The following is a 12,960-nucleotide window of genomic DNA, read 5'->3' as shown; positions in this document are numbered from 1 at the left end:
GGCGGGAGGCAAGCAGTTGGGAGAGTGAGGGAAAGGGGGAAAATAACAAAAGAAACTCACACACACACAGACACACACACACACACACACACACACACAAATACAAATGACTGGGCACCAGTGGCTCACACCTGTAACCCTAACTACTCAGGAGGTTGAAATCTGAAGATCACAGTTCAAAGCCAGCGTAGGGTAGGAAAGTCCTCAAGACCCTTATCTCCATCAAAAAGCCAGAAGTGAGCTGTAGCTCTGGTGGTAGAGCACTAGGTTTGAGCACAACAGCTCAGGGGACAGTGCCCAGGCCCTGAATTCTAATTGCAGGACTGTCGTAAAAAAGAAAAGAAACAAATAAAAATGAAAGGAAAAAGAAAAATGGTCTCTGACAATGTCTTATTCCTCTTTTTTTTTGCCAGTCCTGGGGCTTGAACTCAGGGCCTGGGCGCTGTGCCTGAGCCTCTTTGTGTTCTGGAGCCACAGCTCTACTTCTGGCTTTTTCTGAGTAGTTTATTAGAGATAAGAGTCTCACAGACTTTTCTGTCTAGGCTGGCTTCGAACCATGATCTTCAGATCTCAGCCTCCTGAGTAGCTAGGATTACAGGTGTGAGCCACTGGTGCTGGACTTTATTCCTCATTTATTCCATCCACTTCTCATTCTCGATGTTCCTTTTCAGTTCTGTCCACATGTTCTGCTCCTCCAGTCCTTGTTCATAAGCATATATTTTAATTATGTGATAAATCTGGTTTTCCTCCTACCACATCCATTTCACTACAGAAATTCCTATTTCTAAGGAGGTAAGAACTCTAAAACTAAAGGAAAAACAGGGAATCTTCTCACTTATGAACTAAAAATGTGGAATCGTGTTTTCCTATCCATTCCTAAGTTCTGAGTTTTCCTCTTGCATGTGTGATAGAGGATTCACTGAACAAATAACTGAATGATCAGGGTCATGGGAGATGGTATGCAAATTTGGGCTGATGACCACTTTGTCTCCTTAAATCAATGTAGAGAGATGGTAGTAAAAAGAGAACAACAGTTTCCGGCTGATAAACGAAAAGACTTTACAACTGATTGCTTCAAATACATGAAGCACCAAAGAATTTTCAAATTGTGAATGTGTGATCAACTTCAGCAGAAAAATCAGAAAACAGAAAAAGAGTAGACTACAAACTGCCAAAAGACCCATCAGCCACAGAAAATAACTGTATCACAGACACATGTGTGAGTCATGTTCTTTATCTAAAGAACATGATTATTATATAGTATATGTTATATATTATGTGTATTATATACTATAGATGTAATTATGGTTATCACACTTTCTAGAATGATCAAAACTCTTCTCAAGTTCAGTATTTCATTGTGCAGCAGTATGAAAACTGACAAGCACATACTAACTTGGCTTAGCTAATCCTGCTAAGTGTCATTTACAGAATATGCAGTAATTGAACCACTGCATAAAGTATAATAAAGCGCACCTACACATGGTGTAGTCTTGTCTCAGTGTCTCTGTGAAGACGATTTTACCTTCTGGAATGGGTACAAGAGTTTACTCAGAAAGTACTTGGGACCCTAACTTTTGTGAGGTCATGCATCCATCCTATAAGCTAAATTTTTTTTTTTAGTTGAAGAAAGAAAAAATATAAGAGAAAAAGAAGGCAGCAATGGAACTCTAATAAAATTAAACCTACCTGTAGAGGTGTCATTGTGACCCCTTGAGATATAAAGGTCTTTATTTTCCTGGAGGAAGGGAAGTGGGCCTTGGATCCAATGACGCCTGTCTTCATCCAACCAGAGTAGAGAAGAATTCCAGGCTCAGAGGCACAAAGCGGGTAGAAGTCGTGTGCGGAGGCAGAGGTCCCACTGGGCATTTGGCAGGTTCAGGATTGCCAGGGTCTAACAGAAGTTGGTGGATGCCAGGAAGTGTTCTTGCCAGGCCCTCCAACTCAAACTTCTGGCCCATAGAATTGTGCAACAATACATTCCTGTTCTTTGAAGCCATCCAGTTTGCCATAGCAGCTTCTAAAATCTAAACACAATCCAAAGTACCACACACACACACACACACACAATGAGTGCTATACCCCCCCCTCCCTAAGCCATACTTGAGATGGTCAATAGAGCCAATTCTTCAAAACATGACAGCATAGGAAATGAAGACAGAATAGACACTGGGAATGCTGCTTAAAAGCATATTTTAAACATCTGGCTCGAAATGAAGAATAATTGGGTGAAATTGATGTGCGTTTCGAGAACAAATGATATTATTTATTTGAAATTGTATTGTGACATTCTCCTCTCGACACAGAGGCATTGCAGGAAGGCTGGATGGAGCTGAGGGGAAGGAGGAGAGGGTTTATTCTCTCACCCATGCAATCTCCTCCTTTGTAGATAAAAACGGTCACACGCCCAGTTCAGGCGAGATTATTCAAATGGTAAACACCCAGTGAGGAAGATGTGCGGGGCCCAGGCTGGAAAGCTATTGTAAATTGCTTGTGCTTGTAAAGAGAGCAAATACAGCTTAGAATATGTCATGTGCCGGAGATGAGACTTAAAAATGAAATGCACCTTAAGCATAACTTAAAGTAGTTTGTGCTCTTGGTGAAGGACTCTGGAGGAATATTACTGTAACAAATAGCTATATTTAATTCTTGGCCAGCAGCCAGCTGTAGGTCAGACATGAAATTTTTCTATTAAAATAACTGGTAGGAAGGAGGAAAAAAACACAAAAAAACAAAAACCAGACCCTCATGCTTGGAGATACAAATATATACAATCTCCTAATCTATGTAACCCCGTGGCTACAATTTCTTGGTAAGTTGACCACACACCCTGTGACCGGATAGCACTTAGTATCTCTGGACTAATAAGTGATGATAGATGGTAATCATCGAATACGTAGGATCTCTGACTGACACTCCCATAACAGATGTATTTTTCCTCACAGACCTCTTACAGCTGTCTTGAGCTATCCTCGTGTGATGATGGGTGTTCATTCGAGTAAGATCAGATACTACCAATAAAAGCAGAAAGCACTAAAATATGTCCTCCTGACATCAGTCTGTCTTTTTTTATTTTTTAGAATTACATAACAGTTACTGAATTGGATAGGAACTTCACTAATGGATTATATGACATTTGAAATTCCCTCAGACCTGATCACTCCTGGCACACGGCTAGATACATACATTTTATGAAGTACAGTAACCAGGTATTAATAACTTCTGGCTGTGCACAGAAGGGGTTGTCACTAAGTGTTCACAGGCCTTCAGGAATTACTATACAATAAAAATGGCCCACTGTCTTCCACTTCAGCTGTGTCCCAGGAGCAAACACTCAAAGCTTGTACACCAGGGAAAAGTCCACCAACGGCTTACGTTTGGAGGCAAAGCGCGGTTTTCCCCAACTTCAGAAAGCGATACTCCAAGTTCATCTCTGTATCCCCAAACACGGCGTTTCAGGACCACACCAAGAGATAGCACCCCCCCAGGACCCTCACACAGACGTTAGTGACGCACGTGCCCTGGGTGGGGGAGGGGGCTGATGTTTCTAGAAGCAATCCATTGTTTTGAAACCCATCCTTTTCTCGATATTATTTCCTGTCCATCCTCGGTTCTCAGAGCAACCACTGAGCTACGGGAGCGTTTGGCTGGTGTGGGGGGCTCTGCCCAGCCTTGCAGACCTGGGCCTCACTTCGCATCTCCGCTCCTGTCCTGCAGCCTCATTACAGCTGTGCACATGTTGACCTCACGTGTCATGGGTGTACGCATCGACCTTGGCCATTTGAGCTTAGCTCACTTGGAGCTCGCGGTCCCCCATGACATGGCTTTCAAGGGTGATATACCATTGGCCACATCAGGTGCTTTTTTAAAAAAAACTAATATTGTTCCCCCTAGGTGCCTAATGATAATAGCTTATTAATTCTGGCAGTCAAACTGGGCAGTTTGGGGGGCGGGGAAGCACCTACTAAAAATAATCAAATAATATTCCTAGATGATAGAAATTTATCCTTGATGTTTCCCAGGACAGGCAAAGAGGAAAACAAAGTCAAAGACTGTTTCAGGGGAACAGTTTAACTTTACTAGAATTGTAATTCAGCTGAACAGGTTCAGCTTAATTCATTGGGTGGGTCCTGGCCATTTAAAGTCAGTTGATGCTGCCAATGGCAGGGTAAATAAGCATATGAATAAGGTGTGTGCCTTTCAGTCATATTCTCCTCCTGACAGAGGCAAGAGTTGGTTACCATTTCATTTGAAACGTCTGCTGAAGGAGCAGTCACCTAAAAAACAAGTTAACTTTTCTCCCTCTATTTTACGTGTACTCTGCTTTCTAGAGAACTGTGGAAATATTTCCAAGAGGTAAATGTACCTAGAGGTCAGAGAGCCAGGAGAGAGGCCTTAAGGGCTGAAGGAGGGTTACGTAGGGCATTTCCAAATAAAAGTAATAAATGAAGGAGGGCACAATCAAATAGACTTTTTAAAGTCAATTCCTTTTTGAGAAATAGATTATCTGTCTAGGTGAATTCCCCTTTTAACATTAAAAGCCAGCTCCTAGATAGGACTGATCCATTCATTCATTGGCCGCTAACTGGCATTGATGAATTACACTTTCTAATCGCCAGCCCTGGCAATGATAAATCTCTTGACTTGGGCTTTACAAAGAAATTGGATTTGGGGGAAGTAGCCACCACCCCAGGCAGTATCTGTAAAGATGGAGGCAGTCTGACTCTCTGGGATCTAGTTCCCTCTATGCAGATTGTTGGGGAAACCAGAGACAAGGCAAGTTTAGAAAGTGGCTTTAGTTCTGGGTTCTGGGTGGAACATACCCCAGAGAGACAGCTTAAAAAAGAAATGCATGCCATGTGTTACAAAGGCGTGGAGAAGGAAGAACGCAGGCTCTTTAAGAGAGAAATCTTTCCAGTCTTTTCTTTTTTTTTTTTCAAAATCAAACACGATGTGAAAGTCTTCAGTGCGACTTGTCCGTTCAACTTACGGAATGAAGCAGAGAATCAAAATAGAATAATTCCCTTGTCTTTTACCCGCCTTGGCTATCCTAGACACTCCTTTCGTGAAGATTTTCGTCTCACTACAGGTCTTACGTCATAACCCATGAAAGAGGGGAAATCTTCGGGAGCCCCCTAGAGCACAGAACAAGCCCCCCCAAGATTTACATGAGATGGAGTAGCAGACAACAAAACAATAAGTTGTGGGTGTTTTCTTCCCCCCAATATGCAAAGATCAGAAACAACTCTGGCACGGTGTTGGCTTTTCCGATCGTGCCGGCTTTTCTTTGTCTTCCTTGCAGACTGTTTGCACGGGTAGTGGCTGGGTTTGGAATTCAGACCTAGAGGTACAGTGATAAATGGCTATGCCAGAGAGTCATTATCTCTCTTTACCAGGACTAATGGGCAGTAGCTTACAGAGACTCAAAATAACACCCAGCCGACCATTGCTGTGGTCACCGAAGTATGCCCAGGAAATACGAAGTACTTTCCCTCCATACAATTAAGATACTCCAGGACCCTTCTGACATAGGCACACACAGCAGCCTTCATTCCGGGCCATGGCAGGATTTCCTGCTGAGCCTTCCCTCTCCACGGGTCCATTAATACCCTGTCTTCTACCATGCGTCTCTGTCGTGTTTGCTTTCAAATTGCCCATGTCGGTCCCAGCATCGTGCAGCGATTGCATTTAACAGATTTATTACTTCTTGAAAACAGGATGCGAGGGGTCGTAGTAGGGTTCTGGAAACGCGGGAGGGGAAAGATGAGTAAGAAGAGGTCACTGGCCATGCCAGCAGGCCCAGAGCTGCTGCTTCTCCGTGTCTAGAACCATAATGCCATCCCTAATTTGCACAATGAACCTGTGGGAGGAAAGAGAGAGATTTTGTGTTTCTCTCCTATTCTCCTGTAAGTAACGTACCCCTGTTTTCTTTTGTGAAAGAAGGAGATGCTGTGTCTAGAGTGTACTTAATGCCCTGGGTTTCGAGTAGCCCTCCACACGCCTAACTGCCAGAAAGAACAGTAGCTCCCACTGAGGACCACAGAGAAGTTCTGGGTGCTTCTCCAAGTAGTGTAATGCATGTGAAGGGGTGGCGAAGTGTGGGTCTGCCTGTGTTTTTGAGAAGTCATTTATTATGTTTGCCTTTTCTTTCCTGGGAGTGTGTGAATGTTAGAGAGAGAGAGAAACAGAGACAGAGAGACAGACAGAAAGAGATCATGTTGGCTTTGTAGTTTTTGATTTAAAGCACAGCGGATAACAGCAGGTTTGGTCTTATATACCAGTGGTCTCAGCAGGAGATGAATTGTGTTTTTGCCTTTCATCATTTGCCAATAAATAAGAAAAGTGAGAGGTTTATCATGTATGTGGAGGGGGGAAAAAAACCAACCACCACAAAGCTCTGGTAACATTGTCTTATCATGTCAAATAAAAGTGTAGTAAGATAGTGCTTGTAAAAATGCCTGGGTCCCTTCCCTCCCTGCAGAGCCTGGAGATCTCTCTGGAATGGGAGGTGGGGATTCAGGAGAGGGCTCTGCCCTTTGCCGAACTGTGTGTCTGTCTTTGAACTTGCTTTCCTGTGACCCTTAGATTGAGCACCTAGCTGTGCTCAATAGCAAAATGGATTCTAATTGCCTCACAGCAGGGTAAAGTGATTTAACCTGAAGCAAAGCAAAAGTTTTCATTTACCTTTGCCAGTACTTGTACCCTGGCTCTACTCTGCCTAAAGATAAATAGACAGGTAGGCCTATTCCAAACAACACCACCCCCCCAAAAAAAAAAGAAATTCACCAACATGAGCATAATTCATTTCTGCCTGGTTGTGGGAAAATAAAGGAGGAAGGCAAGCAGATATGTTCCAAAGCGAGAAAACATTATGTATGGCTGGAAATGGCTTTACCCAATGCCCCATTTCGGTGTTAAATCCTGGTAGGAGAATGGGGATAAATCTGTATTTATTCATTGACAAATCTAGAGACTCCCAGAGCTGTGTCCTGGCAAGGGACTGATTTTTGCATGGGCGTGAAAGCCTTGTCTGAGAGGAACACAGGACTCATTATTTATGACTTCTCTCTTCAAATATATATCAGGAGCTTCCTAAGTCCTAGATGCTCCGGGAGTCCCCATGGGTTATGAAGAGATAAACCAGACTCTCAGTCTGTCTTCCGGAGCTCACAGTCTCATTAATGTCGCGCGAGGGATCAAATGTCTGCCTGGCACAGGGGCCGGAGAAGAATCACATTAAATATTCAAACACATCTTATTTGGGGAATCGGTCGGAAACTCTCCTTACCTTGAAATTCCAAGGCATCGTCTGCGTGTGGGAGATTGTGTTCTTCGGTTCTCTGCGTGAGTTCGCGTCAGTTTTCTGTGTCTCCCTACCCCTTCCCCAATGTTTGCTTGAACGGAGACAGAGAAGTCAGAAAAGACCCAGTTGTAAGACAATGGGATAACGTCTCCATGCGGATTCGGGACTGTGTAATGAAAGGGTCTGCCATGGCCTCTGTTTGTCCATAGAAAATCCTGCCTTCACTCAAGGAGATGAGAACCCTTCCACAGTTCTTAGCCTCTCGCATCGGCTCCCCAGCGCAGAAGCTGAAGATTCTGTGCATAGTTTGGGAAGAACCAGGATAGCAAATTCATCGATTCATATTTTTTTTCTTGGTCATTATGCATTCTAATCGAATCTCTACTTTTCATAGTAGGGACATTCACACCATTAGAAACAGACTCTCATTTTCGCTCCTTCCCTTCTCTCCCAGAACACTCCCCCCCTTCTTCCTCCCCACCCCCACCTTTTCTTTCTCTCTCCACCCACCCTCTCTCTCACACTCCTGAGCTGTGGCTAGAATCCTCCAGCCTCTCATGAGTTAATCGCTGTATACAGTTGTGATACCCCTGCTTCTTTCCCAAGCTCTTTTCTACTTTTGGATGATCCGAATCCCTAATGTGCCGTTGTAAATGCTCCCCTTCTATACTTAATCCAGACAAGAAGTGGTATTTGCACCTATTAACATCCACAAAAACATCTGTCAATAACAACTCAGGGAATGACATACCTTTTTTTTTTAAGTGCTCCCATCTGGGAGACATTGAAAGTTGTCAAAAACTCTTAAGAAATCCATTCATGGGCACTAAGCAGGAAAACACAGTTTAGATTTCCTTTCCATTTCCAGCTATTAGAATTGGAAGACCAGAAACGACATCAAAAGGAATGAAACATATATACACACACAAATAAACAAAAAAAAAACGGACTCTTCCATATAGAGACATAGAACCCTAAAATAGAAGTGCTAATAGTACAACAACAGGGTAGGTGTATGAAAATGCAGAACAAGGGTTAACTCTTGCCCTCACTCTCTTATTATGACTCCTTGGTCCATGTGATTCAAGAATAAGAATAGAAATTTTATTCTAAACTCCTCTAAGCTCTGAGATTGAGGGCCTATGAATTAAACTCACATATTAGCTGCAACATAGTTCTGTATGGGAATTGGCACACACACACACAAAGGGTGGTGTTGTGGTGTTTAGCCTATGGGGCAGTCTGCCACTTTAAGTGACATCTTGATAGGGAAATATGACATACTGGAAAATAAACAACTTCCTGGGGAAAATAAATGAATTCTAAAGAGAAAGATTCAGGAGATCAACTTTTGTGACAAAGTCTGTTTGAATATGATTTGTCTAAGGAGAAAGGTGTTGTAGTAGATATATATTTTTTTTTCAGTGTGGGGAAGGGGATTTTTCTGTGTTTAGAAATTCATATGCTTTCATCTCAAAATAATTTTTATTGCCACCATTTAAAACTTTATTTTTAAGCTGTTTAGGGTCTGCTTTTCTCCTCCCTTCTGATTTGTCGGCAGCAGTGGGGACTGGGCGGGGGGAGGATGGACGGTTACGCCACCTGCATGGATGGCTCGCGTTCCCCTCTGGGGGGGGGGGGGGGGTGGAACTTACTAGGCAGACATTCTCACCCTTGAGCCAGGCCGCCATTCCTTTTACTTTGAGATGGCTTTTGAGGTAGGATCTCACGTGTGGGGCCCAGCTGGCTTCAGCCTGCTGTCATTCCCCTTCTACCTTCCCAGTCTGTCAAGGACTTTCCAGGAAATCCATTGGGTTCTCTCTAATTACCCCTCATCAGAAACCAACATGAAAGATCCCTTTTCCTTTCTTTCTTTTTCCTTTTTTTTGAAAAACTGGAGTCTTTCCCAGTACTGGGTTCTGTGATCAATGAACATATCTTCTCAAGTGTACCCTAAAAACTAATAAACTAGTGATTCCACCTCCCCATCCACACCATTAATGCCTCATTGGTCCGTGTAGGAAAGCCATGTGTGCTTTTAGGAAATGCATACCACAGAGCAGACATTCCTTGCTAACTAAATATTGACTTCTGTTACCTCATTGGTTCACAGCGTCTACAGCTGAGACCTGAATTCATTTCGCACATTTCATATGCCCTCCAGATGACAGCGAGGAGGAATGTTCTGTGAGAGGAGAATTTCATTTTAAAACAGTTCAGTGACACAAGATTCAGTAAAACTGCTCATAATTATCAAGCGAACTGAAATGGGCACTTTGTGAAGCTGACCACTCAAACTGAGTCTGCACAAAAAGAAATACTTATCCTTAGCATGCAATGCTTTAGAATATAAGTTGGCAGAGGTATATCATCAAAAGTGAATGCTGTGTGCCTTTGCATTCTTAAAGGACTGTTATTCAAAGTCTCGTCACCAACACAAGTGTCATCCTAGCTACTCAGGAGGCTGAGATCTGAGGATTGAGGTTCGAAGCCAACTGAGGAAAGTCCGCGAGACTCTCATATCCAATTAACTACTACCAAAATGCTGGAAGTGGAGATGCAACTCACATGATAGACTGGATAGCTTTGAGCAAAACAGCTCAGGGACAGTGCCCAGGCCCTAGGACTTGTGCACGTGTGCGTGCACACACACACACACACACAAAAGTTTAGTCACTAGTAATTAATATAACCTGTTGCCAAACCCCAGCAACCATTTCTCATGCAAGAACATATTCTATAATAACCAATTTGTCATTTTTAAGATGAAGTCAGTTTCTTCTTATTATTGATTGCTGATTAATATGCTTTCATATTTTCATGCATCCAGATGTATGTGTGTGTATACATGTGATGTGTGAATCTGCACATCATTGGTGTAATATTTAAGAGCATGACATTTGGCTCTGCCATTTCTTTTGATCAAAGCATGTTTCTTAACTGGACATTTGGATCCTGGCACATCAATAACTGTATGCGATTACCACCCGAGTTACGCAGATGATGATGGACCAAGTGTTTTGAAGAGTCTGGATAGGATACATACCATTATCCTTGTCACTATTTCCTGGAGATGTTAAGCAGGGAACTTTTAGGACATTTGGGATCATCCCAAGCTCATGTTTTTCTCCACTTGAACTAGAGCGGATATACTATGCATTTACAGCGCAACATAAAATGCGTCCAAAGAAGTTGCGGCCTGTGCTTTTCCCTGGGTTCTAAACTAAGGCAGCCATCCTTCTGATAATTTGAAGATACAGTTTCAACACGTCGCAGAAGGCACCTTTTATTCTGTGGGGTTTTTTTGTTCTTAAACGGTACGTGAATAACCATGTGGAATATCAGAAACCACTGAGAATGAATGTCGTGAGTTCTGGCACACTCTGTACAGGACTGTCTTCCTGTTTAACCCCAATGATCTCCAAATAAGAAAAAGGCATTCATCATTTCAATTGGTAAATATTTAGTATGTTCTTCTGACCCAATAACATTCTTGCACTGCAACCTGTTGGGTGGACCATCCGTGGACTCCCAAGGCCAATTGGCCAGTTGGGTGATAGAAACGGTCTCATACAGCTTTCAGGGTGCATCCTGTGCAGAAGATGCTGAACCTTTGCCAGCTTTGGGCTGAGGGATGGGGGCGGACGTTTAAGATAAATCGGAGGTACCCGCTTGTGATGGGAGAGGATAGTCCCCAAGGTTAAGCAATGCATGGTGCCTTCAATCTGTCCTTCTGGAACTGCCAGCCCGGCCCCTCTGACTTTCCCCCTGTCTTCGCGAAACTGAGCTAGAGTTAGAATTCACGTGTAGAGGTTAGGATGCCTACCTCTTTGCCTAATGTTTGAAGTTTCTTTAGAAAAAGAAAAAGACATGGGTTCTTAGCTACTTTGTCTATACGACTCGCAAAGGAAGTGCGGAATTTCTTAATAGGAAGAAGCCGCTTTAAGTGATGTTAGTTGTTGGTCATCGGCTTTTTCACATTACTCTCTTCATGTATTAAAAGACTTTTTAATATTTTGATTCATCTTCAAGGCAGACTCACCATCCTAATCTCGTAATATATACAAAGGAAAATATGAGGGGAGGAAAGGCAAGTCCTTCTGTATGCTACTTTCTCTGCATAAGAAAACATTTCTCATTTTCCCTATAGTTTACTCGTGAAAAATTTGTGTTTTTTTTTTCAGTATCAAGTATGATCATTCAGACTGAGCATCAATTGTATAAGGTACTTGATACTTTCAAGTTAAGAAAGAACAGATGGTAGGCAAATTTACCGACTGTTTTATGGGGGTGGAGGGTACCTCAGCTTTTATTAACAACTTTGTTTATTTCCTGAAAGCTAAATGTTTCCCTGAATCTTCTCCTTGGCTCCGCACCGCGTTCCGATGACGATAACCGATTTACAAAATTATCACCTCAAGGCTTTGTTCTACGAGTGCATTTCCACCGTCGGATACGATGTCACCTAAAATCCTTTCTCCGGAGGTCTTGTCTGTCCAGAAGAGATCTGACGGTCAAGGGAAGCATGGCGCTCTAGGCATCGCCAGGCTGAGCAGCTGTTCGGGGGTCCACTGCGTGGTTAGATGCAGCTGTAGGGCTGGTGTTGGAGCAGTGGTATGGTGGAAGCTGTGGGGGTCACATCCTGTTCCAACACAGTTTACAGAAAACTCGTCTCCCACCTCCGGCCCTTGACACAGCTCAGGCCGGCGGCTTTGTGGTGTGCACTGGTCCCGCGGCTGTGGAAAGGTTAGCTCCAGAAGCCAGCGTGAATGAAGGTCAGGACCATCTTTCTGCCTGGGCTGTTTTTCAGGAACCTTCTACTTAGACTCATTTCAGCACCTTTTTTTTTTTTTTCCTTTAACAGCTAATGGGAATGTCTTACTTAAGAACAAGTTTGACATCTCATGAGTTCCCACACATTTGACATTTTATGCATTTTTTGATAACTTTATCTTTTTTTCCCCACATTCTAGTCTATGAGCCTATTATTTTTATACAAATCCTCTTGCCTGGAAAGTTTAATGATATGGATAAAAATAATGATTTTTTTTATTAGGGAGAAATATAGATTGCAAGGGTGAGAAGAGTTTATGAACTGTTCTATTTTTTTTATTGTGGCCATACTGGGGTTTTGAATTTGGGGCTTTGCATGTAATGACAGATGCTGTAACACATATTGACACCCCCCGTGCCCTCTGCTCTCCAAGCCCACCTCTCTTTTGTCTTTAGTTATTTTTCAGGTACAGTATTACATTTGTTTTCTGGCTGTAGCTGGCCTTCGACTGCCATCCTTCCATTTATACATCCCACACGGCAGGGATACAGGACTACCTACACTTACAGGGGTCTGCTTGCTTATAGAGATGGCCTCCCAGCAGCTTGACCTTGAGCTAAGATCCTGCCAATCTCTTCCTCCTGAGTAGCCTGGACTATCCCATGGACCGCCCTACCAAGCCTTGAACTGTTTACCCCGTCTTCCTAGCCCCTGGTATCTTCCTTGGAACAGTAAGAATATGGATGATAAGGACCTAGGCATCTACACAGAGCAAATACGTCTAACCGGGGAGATTGTTTTTAGCACCAAATAGAAGTTCATGTTGCTTGATGGGGCCCATACATCCACTCATTTTATGAAGCGTGGAGCTTTGCTCCAGAGA

The sequence above is a fragment of the Dipodomys ordii genome, unplaced genomic scaffold, assembly GCF_000151885.1.
Source record: "Dipodomys ordii isolate 6190 unplaced genomic scaffold, Dord_2.0 Scaffold112, whole genome shotgun sequence".
Classification (NCBI taxonomy): Eukaryota; Metazoa; Chordata; class Mammalia; order Rodentia; family Heteromyidae; genus Dipodomys; species Dipodomys ordii.
This window is presented reverse-complemented; position numbering follows the sequence as displayed.